We start from the raw sequence: 13076 nt of genomic DNA, 5'->3' as shown, positions 1-13076 counted from the left end.
TACTTTCACCAAAATTACTTCAATATCCAGATTTTACTAAGCAATTCATTATTACCGTTGATGCTTCCACAACTGGATGTGGCGCTATTTTAAGTCAAGAACAGCAAGGTAGTGATTTACCAATTTGTTTCGCTTCTAAAGCATTTAATAAAGCAGAGCAAAAAAAAACCAATTATAGAATTGGGGCTCTTAGCTATCTATTTCGCAATAAAGTAGTTTCGACCATACGTTTATGGCACACATTTCATCGTAAAGTCAGACCATAGACCTCTAGTATACCAATTCAACATGAAAGACCCCTCTTCAAAACATTCAAGAATAAGGCTAGAATTAGCAGAATACAACTTTACATACACCTTTACAGTTTTAAGGACCATCTGGTTGAAGCTGTTGTAACGACACCCTAAGCGCAACTCACCACAGCAAACACACATCAGCTGATGTCACGCAAAACGGGCTAATGCAACCCAGCGCGTGAGTAGCTCGGCCATTATATATTGAGACTTGCTGTAATTCGTGTCGTGAGAAAATACAATCATTACAATATAAATTGTTAAATAATATTTTACATATACTTGCCTACCTATTAATTAAAGAAAAACTTTTTAATAAAGCGGCACAATACAATTTCAATATTCCGGCTTTATATTTGGCAAACGTTGGAGGTAAATATTAAACGTATTTAAAATGTAAACTACATGGCGACCGTGGCATCGAAACCACGCCGCGCGAAATACAAAACGGCGGATTTGCCCGTGTCAGCTCCAAGTTTTAAAGTGAAATTATCTGATTTTCTTGGTTATGAAGAGGTAACCAAAATAAGATTGGTCTGCCAAAGGATAATCCAAATTTGCCAATAAGTTTTACGTGGTAGATTCAGTCACGACACCATTTCACAATTTCGTCAATACGTTCATATGAATAGCACAATTTCATCAATACGCTCATATGAATATCACCATTTCACAAATTTTAAACGCCTCAAATTCATGCTACATTCAAATCCATGCTGCCAAACATTTTCTTGGGATTCCAATTTTAGTACATACGACTACAACACATAGTAAATTGGCATATTTTCAAGCTTCAAGACCAAGGTACAAGCAGCAGTAGGAACCAGCAAAGACCAGCAGCAGAAAATAAGTATATAATATATATATATGTATTAAATTTTTTAATTACGTCTTTTTTATTAAACACATATGTATGTATATGAAATATTGCAATCTTTATTAAATGCGGTGCGTTCGCATAATATATTTTGGATTTTGATTACAACGGTGCGCCTGTTTATATAAAACACTTGGATTTTTTTACTAAAACGGTGCGTGCGTCCAAATTCTAAACTTAATCACTAATACTTACTCAGTTTTCAACAATTTTTAAAAATTTCAAACCATTTTATCAACAGTTTCAAGTCTGCAATTTTTATTTTTTCTCAAACTCATTTTTACAAATTTACAATTTCTTCAAATTTTTCATATTTTCAAATTTCTAATTTAAAAATTTATCAATTCATTTTACATCATCATCTCACAAAGCTTCCATTTAGAATTTCTCTTACTCCAGGTAGAATTTCTTTAATACGTTATTTTCCAACAAAATATCACCATACAAGACTAGGTGAACTAGATAAACAGTCTGCAGGTATCCTATAAAACTGATAATTTTTTTGAAATATGCGGTGGTTCCGTTAAAAACCAATTAAAATTTTTTTAAATATACGGTGGTTCAGTTAAAAACCAATTAATATTTTTTGATATATGCGGTGGTTCCGTTAAAAACTAATTAAAATTTTTTTGATATAAACGGTGTTTCCGTGAAAAGCCAATTCAGATTTTTTTTTTTAATAAAGCGGCGCGTCCGTGAAAATATACGATTTTTTTTTTAACAAAGCGGTGCGTTCGTGAATATGAATGGATTTTTGAACAGATTTTTACTAATTCATACTTACATATTTTTGAGCCATTTTAAATCCAATTACTTATTACAGATTTTTCATACAAGTATACTGCAGTTTCAATTAATTCTTCCAATAAATTGTTAAATATTTCTTTAGCGACTATTCACTTGTAAATCAGTTCCCTTTTACAAATTTTTTTTTTCTCTTTTTCCTCAACATTTCAGCTTCAAATATAAATTCAGACATTCAAATAAGTAACTTCATTAATGTCATAGCAATTAGAACTGAATTCTTTTTGCTATTCTGGTAACTACATATGTACCTTAGAAGTGGTAAGCAAGTGCAAGAAGCTTCAGATTCAGAATCTGATTCGAATAAATCAGCCTCAAGCTACGAAAGTTTAACTTCATCTTCGACCGAAAAAGTCACCAAACAGGAAAATAAATTATCTTTGTCAGCAGATTTCACAGGCTTCGAAGATTCTTCTAGCAAAAATTTAACTTCTAATTTAGATTCAAATCTTAACGATTCAAATAGTGCAAAATTAACTTCAACTTCTGCTAACGTAAACCCAGATCTTAACGATCCAATTAGTACAAACTTTGCCTCACCTTCTTCTAATTCGGCTTCAGATCTTAACAATCAAATCATGGCAACACTTGAGGAAAAGAAAACTTTCATTAACACATGTGCTAATTTTATTAGAGAAAACTACAGCGGTGATCCTCTAGCACTTGAGACTTTTATAGACAAAATTGAATTACTTGAACAGTTCGCTACTGGAGATCTAACTAATACCTTTATAGCATTTTTAAAATCAAAACTAAAGGGTAAAGCCAGTGAAGCAATACCACGACAAGTAACTTCAGTCAATGAAATTAAAGTAGCTCTACGTAGTAGAATCAAACCAGACAACTCGAAAGTTGTAGCAGGGAAAATTGCTGCGTTGCACGTTAACAATAACAATTATACAGATTTTGCCAAAAAAGTTGAAGATTTAGCTGGCTCACTTGAGCGGTCTCTTATTATTGAAGGGATCACTCAAGCGAAAGCTCATGAAATGGCAGTCGAACAAACGGTTAACATTTATCGTTTAAACGCAAAATCCAATTTAGTTAAAACCATTTTAGCCTCAACGGCATTTACTGATCTGAAAGACGTAATAGCGAAATTAATTGTAGAACGTAATAACGAAGTAACAGAGCGTCAGGTTTTAGCTTTTCGATCAAGTGGTAACAATACATTCAGAAATTCACGTGGTAGTTATAGTGGTTTTTACCCAAATCGCAGCTATACTGGTTATAGAAATAATAGTTCATTTTCATACAATAGCAACCGTAACGGTAACAATAGTCAGCGATATCGATATGATAACAGAAATAGATACCAAAATAATAACAATAGTAATACACGTGCAAATACAAATTCAACTAATAGCAACAATAGAGGTAACAATTCAAGATCGTCAAACGGTAAAGGTAGAAATGCAGATGTCCGCGCTTTAAACGCGAGTGCCCCTCAGGAACGAACACTGAGGGAGGACGAACACACCTAGTAAGCGAATTTCCCTCACCAATAGGCATATATTTTTTAAACTTAAATTATTCAGATTTCATAGAATTACAACTTAACGAGTCACAAAAATTTTGTTCTTTCCTAGTAGACACTCAAGCAGAAATTTCTTTAATAAAAATATCATGTATAGACAGTAATATGTTTTTAAATGCAAACGACATTATTAACATTACCGGTGTCACTTCTAATTCAGTTTCTACTTTAGGTAAAATTACAGCAAATTTAAAATTTTCAAAATTTTCTATTAAACATACTTTACATGTACTAAATGAAGACTTTAATATTCCATCCGATAGCATACTGGGTAAATATTTCCTGAAAATTAACAAATGCATTATTAATTATGAAAGAAATAGTATTTCCTTTTGGGTAGGTAATGAAAAAGTCGCGATACCAATCCTGGACGGAACAGAAAGCGACAGTTGTATCATTCCTCCCAGATGTGAAATATTCAGACTTTTTGATTTAGGAGGTTGACCCGAGCCACTTTTCGTGGCCTCGCAGGAAATTGAAAAAGGCGTTTTTACAGCTAGGTGCATTGTTGATTCCAGTAACCCAATAATTAAAGTCATAAACACCACGGATGATGTCAAGTATGTGAAAAGAAACAGTATTCGGACAGAAAAACTTTCCAATTAAAATGTTTATACAATTAATAAGACAGAAACAGAAGACAAACGTACGAAAAAACTTATTTCAATTTAAAAAAATCAAATACCTCAACATGCTCTAAGTAAATTAATTGACCTTTGCATAGATTATACCGACATTTTCGCTCTTGACACGGACAAAATGACTTTAAACAACTTCTACGAGCAAAAATTAAGATTGACAGAAAATGAGCCGGTATACGCTAAAAACCATCGATTGCCATACTCTCAACGCGAAGAAATAAATCGCCAAGTAAATAAACTGTTAGACAACGATTTGGCTGAACCCAGTTACTTTAATTACAATAGTCCTTTGATTGTAGTCCCAAAGAAGGATACTAATGGTCAAAAAGCTTATCGTATGTGGGTAGATTTTCGCGCAGTAAACAAAAAACTCATTGCTGATAAATTTCCACTAGCTAGAGTTGACGATATTTTAGACAATCTCGGTAGGGCAAAGTATTTTTCGACATTAGATCTTTTTTCGGTATTTCATCAAATCCCCTTGCATCCTGACTCATGTGCCATTACTTCTTTCAGCACTGACCGAGGTGCATTTAGATGGAAAGTACTTCCATTCGGTTTAAATATAGCACCAAATTCATTTTCACTAATGATGACAATAGCTTTTTCGGGTATACCACCCAACGTCGCATTTTTGTACGTCGACGATATTATCGTCATAGGTTGTAGTGAATCACACCATATATAAAATCTTTCAAAAGTTTACAACACTTGTAGGTCTTTCAATCTCAAACCTAACACAAATAAGTGCAACTTTTTACGACCAAAAGTAACATTTTTAGGTCACAAATGTTCAGCCAAAGGTTTGTTGCCAGACGACTCCAAAATAAACGCAATTAAAAAGGATACAAAACCAACTGATAAAGACGCAGTACGACGATTCGTCGCGTTTGCAAACTAATACAGAAGGTTTATACCAAATTTTGCGTCTCTGGCAGCGCCTCTAAATCGATTAAGTAGAAAAAGAGTTGAATTTGTATGGGATGTAGAGTGCGAAAGGGCATTTTTATCTTTGAAAGCAGCGTTACTTTCACCAAAATTACTTCAATATCCAGATTTTACTAAGCAATTCATTATTACCGTTGATGCTTCCACAACTGGATGTGGCGCTATTTTAAGTCAAGAACAGCAAGGTAGTGATTTACCAATTTATTTCGCTTCTAAAGCATTTAATAAAGCAGAGCAGAAAAAAACCAATTATAGAATTGGGGCTCTTAGCTATCTATTTCGCAATAAAGTAGTTTCGACCATACGTTTATGGCACACATTTCATCGTAAAGTCAGACCATAGACCTCTAGTATACCAATTCAACATGAAAGACCCCTCTTCAAAACATTCAAGAATAAGGCTAGAATTAGCAGAATACAACTTTACTATAGTTTATATAAAGGATAAATCAAACGTTGGTTCTGATGCACTATCTCGTACTACAATCGATGAGTTTAAGGAATCGAACAAACAAATTTTAGCAGTACAGACAAGATCAATGGCAAAACCGCAAAACGACAATAGCCTACCTAGGAAAACAGAAAAAGACGACGAAAAACAACTTACTTTACATGTCTACGACAAATTTCCATTTAATTTTTCAAAAAAGATTCCACGAATAAGATCTGAAATTACTTACGATAAAAATAATAAAACAACAAGTTTAAGAATTTTTGCGCATATTAAACATAAGCAACTCGAGTTACTTAGTTTTGAGCTTGTTAACGAAATAATGACTTTAGAGAAATTACTTTCGAGGTTTGAATCAGAAGCCGGCAAACGCAAAATTAAGCAGATTGAATGGCCTAAAAACGATATTTTGTTCGAACATTACACTATTACAAATTTCAAAAATATTGGAAATAAAATTTTAAAATCATTAGAAATTATCTTAACAGATCCAGTGGAGACAGTAACAGATGAGGATACAAAATTAAAGCTAATGAAAATTTACCATAATGATTCCATTTCTGGTGGACATTGCGGAATGAAAAAATTATACGCAAAACTACGAACAAAATCTTTTTAGTGATATATCGAAATAAATCAAAAGTTGTAATGATTGTCTTTTAAATAAGGTTAAACCTAAAACAAAAGAAAAACTTGTTTTAACACCAACTCCTTGCAAACCATTCGATATACTAGTAATTGACAAAATAGGACCCCTACCTGTATCCAAATATGGTAACAAGTTCGCATTTACCATGATTTGCGACATGACTAAAAACCTGGTAACAGTCGCTGTGACAGACAAATCAGCAAAAACAATTGCTTCGGCAATTTTTGAAGGATTCATTGATACCAAAATGTTCGTGGTTTACGATCAAAACTTGTTCCATTCTTCCTTAATTCTTTCAACTTTTCTGCACAAGTTGTAGCGTTTATGGAGACCTGGCTAAAGCCTGATAATTACAATTCTGAGGTTTTTTCAAATAAATATGCTGTTTATCGGCGTGATCGCATCTCTAGAGCGGGAGGTGTCCTTATTGCTGTTAAATCTAACCTATAATCTGAGTTGATTTCGCTGGACAATATCTCTCATATCGAATTCATAGCAATTAGGCTTTCATTCGGAACCTATAGCGTAATTGTTTGCTGTTCGTATATACCATCTCGTTCGGATATGGATGTTTATGCTAGTCATAACTCGGCCATCTGCGATTTGCATTCGCAGTTGGGAGACAACGATCGACTTGTTGTTGTTGGTGACTTTAACTTGCCAACAGTTAGTTGGGTTAATATAAGTGATTCAAACTTTTTAACTCTCACTGCTCAACATGAGTTTCCCAATTTTTTAGAAATCCAAAAAAGTTTTACAGTTTCGTAAATTCAAAGCGGAAAACTTCTGGGTATCCTTCCTCATTAACCTTTGGAGGTAAAAAAGCTTGCACTGATGACGACGTTGCTGAACTATTTTCCGAGTTCTTTAAGTCCACGTATTCATCCAGTGATTTTCATTCCGGTCAATATCCCTATCGCTTAGATAGCTCGAATTCCATTAGGAATCCTGCTATTGATAGTAATATTGTTCTTCAGAGTCTTCAATCTTTGAAGCCCACCTTTTCTCCGGGACCGGACGGTGTTCCTAGTTGCGTGCTTGGGTACTGCGCCGAAAACATGTATGAGCCTATTTTAAAATTATTTGAGCTATCTCTGGGATCTGCGTCATTCCCGGCATTTTGGAAACAGTCTTTTATTATACCCCTGCATAGAAAAGGTAGTAGGTCAAAAGTTGAAAACTACAGGGGTGTTGCTAAACTTTCAGTCATTCCTAAAGCCTTTGAACAGATTGTTTCCAGTCAACTCCAGTATCAGTGTTCTAGTCTTTTATCTCCATGCCAACACGGTTTCATTCGTCAAAGGTCAACCACTACAAATTTGCTTGTATTCACCTCTGAAGTTATGGAAGAATTTTTAGCGAACAAGCAAACGGATGTCATCTACACGGACTTCAGCAAAGCATTTGATACCGTCAACCATGAGTTACTTATTCATAAGCTTGATTTACTGGGCTTTCGCCCATTAATGTGGCTGAAAAGCTATCTTTCTAACCGGACCCAAAAAGTCCTGTTCAAGTGCAATCTGTCGGAATCGTTCAGAGTTTCCTCCGACGTACCCCAGGGAAGTCATCTAGGCCCTTTCCTCCTTGCCCTTTTCATTAACGACTTGCCACAGACAATATTATATTCCCATACTATAATGTATGCGGATGATGTAAAACTTTGCTACACTTACTGTCCTACCGATTTGAGTTCCTTGGATCTTCTTCAGGCCGATTTGGACTCGTTGCAATGTTGGTGCACAACAAATTTACTAGCTTTAAATTGCTCTAAATGTAAGCATATGATATTTCACCGAGTGAAGCCAGCATTGAAACCTTATGTAATAGATGGTAGGCCTTTGGAGCGTATATCTATTGCAAATGATCTAGGTGTCCTTTTTGATCCGAAATTGAATTTTAACATGCATATTTCATCTATTGCCAACAAAGCGTTGGATTTACTTGGATTTGTTAAAAGATGGGCTAAAGAGTTCGATGATCCGTACCTCACTAAGGTTCTTTACACATCGCTGGTTCGCCCACTACTCGAGTATTGCTCATGCGTTTGGTCCCCTGTTTCTCAAAAGCATATAAAGCGTCTTGAGTCAGTTCAAAAGCAATTTTTTATATTTGCATTGCGCGGCCTTAATTGGGACTCAAGTCTCCACCTTCCTCCATACAGAAGTATACTTCTTCTTATTAACTTACCCACTCTGGAAAATCGGAGAACATTGCTGGGGGTATTGTTCATCCATAACCTCATTATTGGAGAAATTGATTGTGCGGACCTTCTCAGCCGCTTGTTTTTTGCGGTTCCCTCTAGAGTATCCAGACACTACGTTCCTTTCTATTTACCCCCTTGTCGTCGAAACTTTGCTAAAAATAATCATCTTCTTATCTGGTGCGCGCACTACAATGACTTGTATCAGTCTTGAATGTACTTTTGCCACTATACGTAATGCAATACTTGCCTATCTAATTTAAGAGATACAAGCTAATTTAATTTGACGGCATTTTATTTCTTCCATAAAAAACAGGAACTATCTCGTTTAAGGATGGAGGAACATTTATCAACATGTATCATTAAGGAGGAACAAGACAGTACTGTGTTGATTGGAATCTGGTGCATTCCAATAACGTAAAAAACATGCTTTTCCATGAGTCACTGACCGGAATCGTATGCATTCCGGCAGTATAATCTTATGGGTCAGGCATCGAGCTGATTGTGATGGCGTATCCTCATTAATTAATGTAAAACTTTTAAATAAAGCGACACAATACAATTTCAATATTCCGGCTTTATATTTGGCAAACGTTGGAGGTAAATATTAAACGTATTTAAAACGTAAACTACACTGTCGTCACGCAATGATCACTCAAAATGTAAAGTCATCAAAAGCAGCTGTGCAAATACTGTGACTGGAAGTATCGCAATGATTTGAAGGAGACGGTAAATGTGTTTGCAGAACTGCACACACACGCTTGTAATGATATGCATTGATAGCCTGCATACCCTCTCTAATTTTTTTTGATAGGTTCTTTTTTTGTGTGGCTTTCCACCAAATAATAATTCCATAGTATAGGAATCGATGTAAATACCAAATGAGAAAGAGAGGGCGATATACCCCACGTCCAATCCAGCATTCTTTTACATGCACAAAGTACCGTGGAGGCCGTCTTCAGCTTCTACTCCACTTTGAGCTTCCATTAAAGCTTACTGTCTAGGATGATACCTAGATATTTTTCGCAAGATTTCTCCTATAGGGCCACCCCTTCTAACCTAGGCCTGGTCCAATTTGGGACCTTGTACCTCTTAGTAAACAAGATCTTATCAACTGTCAATCAAACATTAGATGCCCAGGCATGAGTATCCCCAGACGCCCGATCCATCAAAGAGCTAATCGTTGGAAGGCACTTTCCACTTATGAAAATTGCAACGTCATCTGCGCAAGCCGTATATTCCAGGGCATCCTCTAAGCTTGTTACCACCATATGCAGTGCATTGTCTACCGACATGCCTTTGGCATACGCATGTTGTGTTGTGGAGAGTAGCTTTTCATCCACTTTGGACTTTATGTATACATCGATCAGCCGACATCCCGATAGATTTCGAAAGATACTGACCACTTTTTGACCGTCGCCAAGCAGTTGCGCATCGGTGCAATGTCACATGTGTGAAAAATAGCCATATTCAAGTTGTGGTTTGCGCGGTGGAGATAAGGTGCATTTAAACCTGAATTTTGGACAATTGCTGCACATCGCTTCAGCTTACCACTAATAGCTTTTGTTAGTAATATATTGTGACGGACTTTTACTTTGGTTTTGCCGGGGTTAGTCTCAGTCTGTCCAGGGTTCCTGAAAGTAGAAATTCCTACCGGTCCTTCTAAATGAATAACCCTGTTTATTTCATGTAAAAAACGTTTTAAGTATTTATTTAATAAAATTCTATTTCTACTCCTAGCTTATTCCCTTGCTTTGTAAGAGGTGACTGAGGTAATAAAACCCTCGGCCAACCTCTGCGGTCGAATGGAGTAATAAAGCCTCCAGACGAATATACTTTAGTACAAATGAAGTCAAACCCCTTCAGGTGTACTCTCGGTCGGTAGTCAAAAACCTACCGACTCGTATGCCTGTCTCCTAATCTCTCTGAATTTTAATGCGAATTCGTCGCCCTTATAAGTTTTACTGTTTCATGGTAATCCATTAAAAGTCATTTGCAATTTAGAGTTTATTACAATAATACGTTTTATTCATTGTCATGCCAAAAACTAACTGAACTTACATTCTAAAGTGCCTACTTAAAAACCCTGCACCTTAGTCTTGAAGGCAGCCAAAGTGACACAGACGCTTGCGCTCTTAATCGCTGCCAGCGTTGAGCTGCACCTGCTAGCGTGAATGGATATTCGCTGACACAGGCCAAATTGCTGCTTCATAGCACTGCTCATGTCATGCAATCGTTGTGGCTTATCCGTCAGCGTGAGAATGGATATTCGCTGACACAGGCCATGCGCGCACAGAATTATTGAGAAGCATTAGCTTGTGTTAACTGATATTCGCTGACACAGGCCATGGGCGCAAATTGTTGTTTCATAGCACTGCTCATGTTACGCAATCGTTGTGGCTTACCGTCAGCGTGAGAATGGATATTCGCTGACACAGGCCATGCGCGGACAGAATTATTGAGAAGCATTAGCTTGTGTTAAGTCCTCCCCTTCTAAGTGAAGGCCGTCCACGGACTTCTTGTTATCAATGACATGCTGAAGGTCTTGGCATTGGCGTCTTTTCCTTCTCCTTTGCCATATTTTAGCTAGAGTGTAACAAACGATAATCAATATAATGCTAGCGAAGCCTGATATTGTTGGCCCCGTCATAGTTCTTGATTCAATTTTTGCGATAAAGCGCAGATTTTCCATACTTATCCTGTGAAGGTATGGAAGACTCAATACTTCTTGATGGTTGGTGATATTAAGGACACCGGTCGCCGCTGGCCCTGGTAATTTCTTTAACATGCCGTTTCGGTTTACACAGTTAGATCCGTTAACGTAAACTTCATCGTCGAAGGAAAGTAAATAAGTTCCCCTTATTGTTTTTTCGGAGTCTTCGCCAGTTTTGATCAAAGCGGTGTTATCGTTTATAATGATAATGCCATCGTCAACCACAGTAATAGGTTCAAGGTTGCTAGGGCAAGCACTGCAGTGAGCAACATTATTCGAATACAGCTGTTGTGCGTATGTGGAATGCTGCAATCTTTTGCAAAAAGTTGTTGTGAGTGTTGTATTGCAGTTCCCAATCGCCAAATTTTGATTCCCACAGTCGGCAACGTTGTTGTTGTTCCCAAGGTGCAGGATAGTTCCATTGTGTTGAACAGGGAAAATAATAATTTTCTTACAAAGTAATGTAGGTTTAGGATACTTTATTATGAAATGCAGAAGGCTCCCATCTAAAAGGGCTTTGATATATGATACCTCCATTAGGTCAGTAATTGTTGTATTGGTAGAGCGTGCCTCAAAAATATTTTTTACATCTTCCGAGTTTAGCATCAGGGGATTTGTGATTCCTATCTTTGCAAGGGTTATGGTTGAAATTAAAGTCTCGATTTCGGTTATAAGGATTCTATTTCGCGCAAGCAGCGTTTCCTACAAATGATGAGTATCGATCTGTACAGCCTTTGCGTTTTTAATAATTTTGTTAACTGTTTCCGTTAGCTGGATTAATTTTTCCTGTATCCTTGTGTTTTATTTCTATCTGATGTCCCTCTGATTCTATTAGCTCTTGCTGCCGAAATTTTAAGTTTTCAAAGTCTTCGAAGTCGGGGGTTCCTGCAATCATCTTTAGAGCAGTACCTAAAATGTTAATACTGCTAGCCTGTATATGGTGAATGTCCAGTTAAAAGAACTTTTATGTGTGAAATGTCTGAGTCGAGTAGCATTCTCATATGGGATAAAGGGAAATGCGTTGTTAGTCCTTTCGTTTCTTCTACTATTTCTTTATATACCGTAAGATTGGTGCTATGCTTAAGATAGCCGAAGTGTGTCCAAACTGTTACGTCGCCATCCTGGATCGGTATAAAATCGGAAGTCGAGTAGTCCGTCAATTTTGCTATTGCCGTTTGGATGGAGAGCATCATAATGGGGATCCTGAAAGATGGGGGAAAATAACCTTCTTTTAATTTACCTTATAATATTGAAAGATATTCCACGGTTTTCATCTCAGGTTGTCCTTATGGACCACCCTCCCTTTTATGAGAACCGTGGTTCCTAGATCTGCCTCAACCCTTTCTTCGACATATAGAGGGGACAGTTTATTTCCCAGTCGTCTATTCGTCTTTACTAATACGCGTTCCCCTACGTCGAACACCCTATTCTGTCTGGAAGGGTTATTTCTTTCCAATTGTGCCTGTTGTGCTTTCGTTATTTTCATGGTTATCTCATTTCTCATGTCGGTTGCTGTAGCGTGAACTATATCAATCGGTTTTTCATTGGTCACCGAATGAATCGTTCGGTTGTATTCAATTGTTGCCAGTAATATAAGGTCTGTCGTCTCGCAGATTTTTCTGTCCAATTTCAGACATCTGGCTATCTCCAAAAGTGTACTATGGAGGCGTTCAACCTGCCCATTCGAGGTGCTATGAAGAGGTGGCGCGTTGACGATGTCAACATTGAAGCTATTTTTTAGTAACGAGGTTAACGTTTCAGAATTTAAAGAGGCCTCGTTATCACAATAAACAGTCTTTGTCCCTGGGAATATATTCATTAGTTGAATAATTGGGTATTTTATATCTGAGACTGTTCGAGATGGTATAGCCTGTACCACAGCAAATTTCGAAAACTTGTCGAGACAGGTCAAAAAGTATTTTTTATCTGTTGAGAATATGTCAATGTGCAAAATTTCTCC

At 36.7% G+C, this 13076-nt stretch overlaps 1 long non-coding RNA gene across 3 annotated transcripts in view; it reads right to left on the bottom strand.

The window, feature by feature from the left end:
• Window positions 1–1532: 1532 nt before the first annotated feature.
• LOC137234625 (uncharacterized) overlaps window positions 1533–13076 on the bottom strand; it is a 633582-nt gene continuing 622038 nt past the window's right edge. Inside the window, exon 5 of one of the 3 annotated variants that reach the window (XR_010947847.1) lies at window positions 1533–1652. This is a non-coding gene — a long non-coding RNA (uncharacterized lncRNA). Of the gene's footprint in view, window positions 1653–12300; window positions 12320–13076 lie in introns of those variants that run through there. The other 2 variants (XR_010947843.1, XR_010947846.1) reach the window with 2 other exon arrangements.

Source organism: Eurosta solidaginis, chromosome X (genome assembly GCF_040869045.1).
Source record: "Eurosta solidaginis isolate ZX-2024a chromosome X, ASM4086904v1, whole genome shotgun sequence".
In the NCBI taxonomy this organism is placed as follows: domain Eukaryota; kingdom Metazoa; phylum Arthropoda; class Insecta; order Diptera; family Tephritidae; genus Eurosta; species Eurosta solidaginis.
This window is presented reverse-complemented; position numbering and strand designations above follow the sequence as displayed.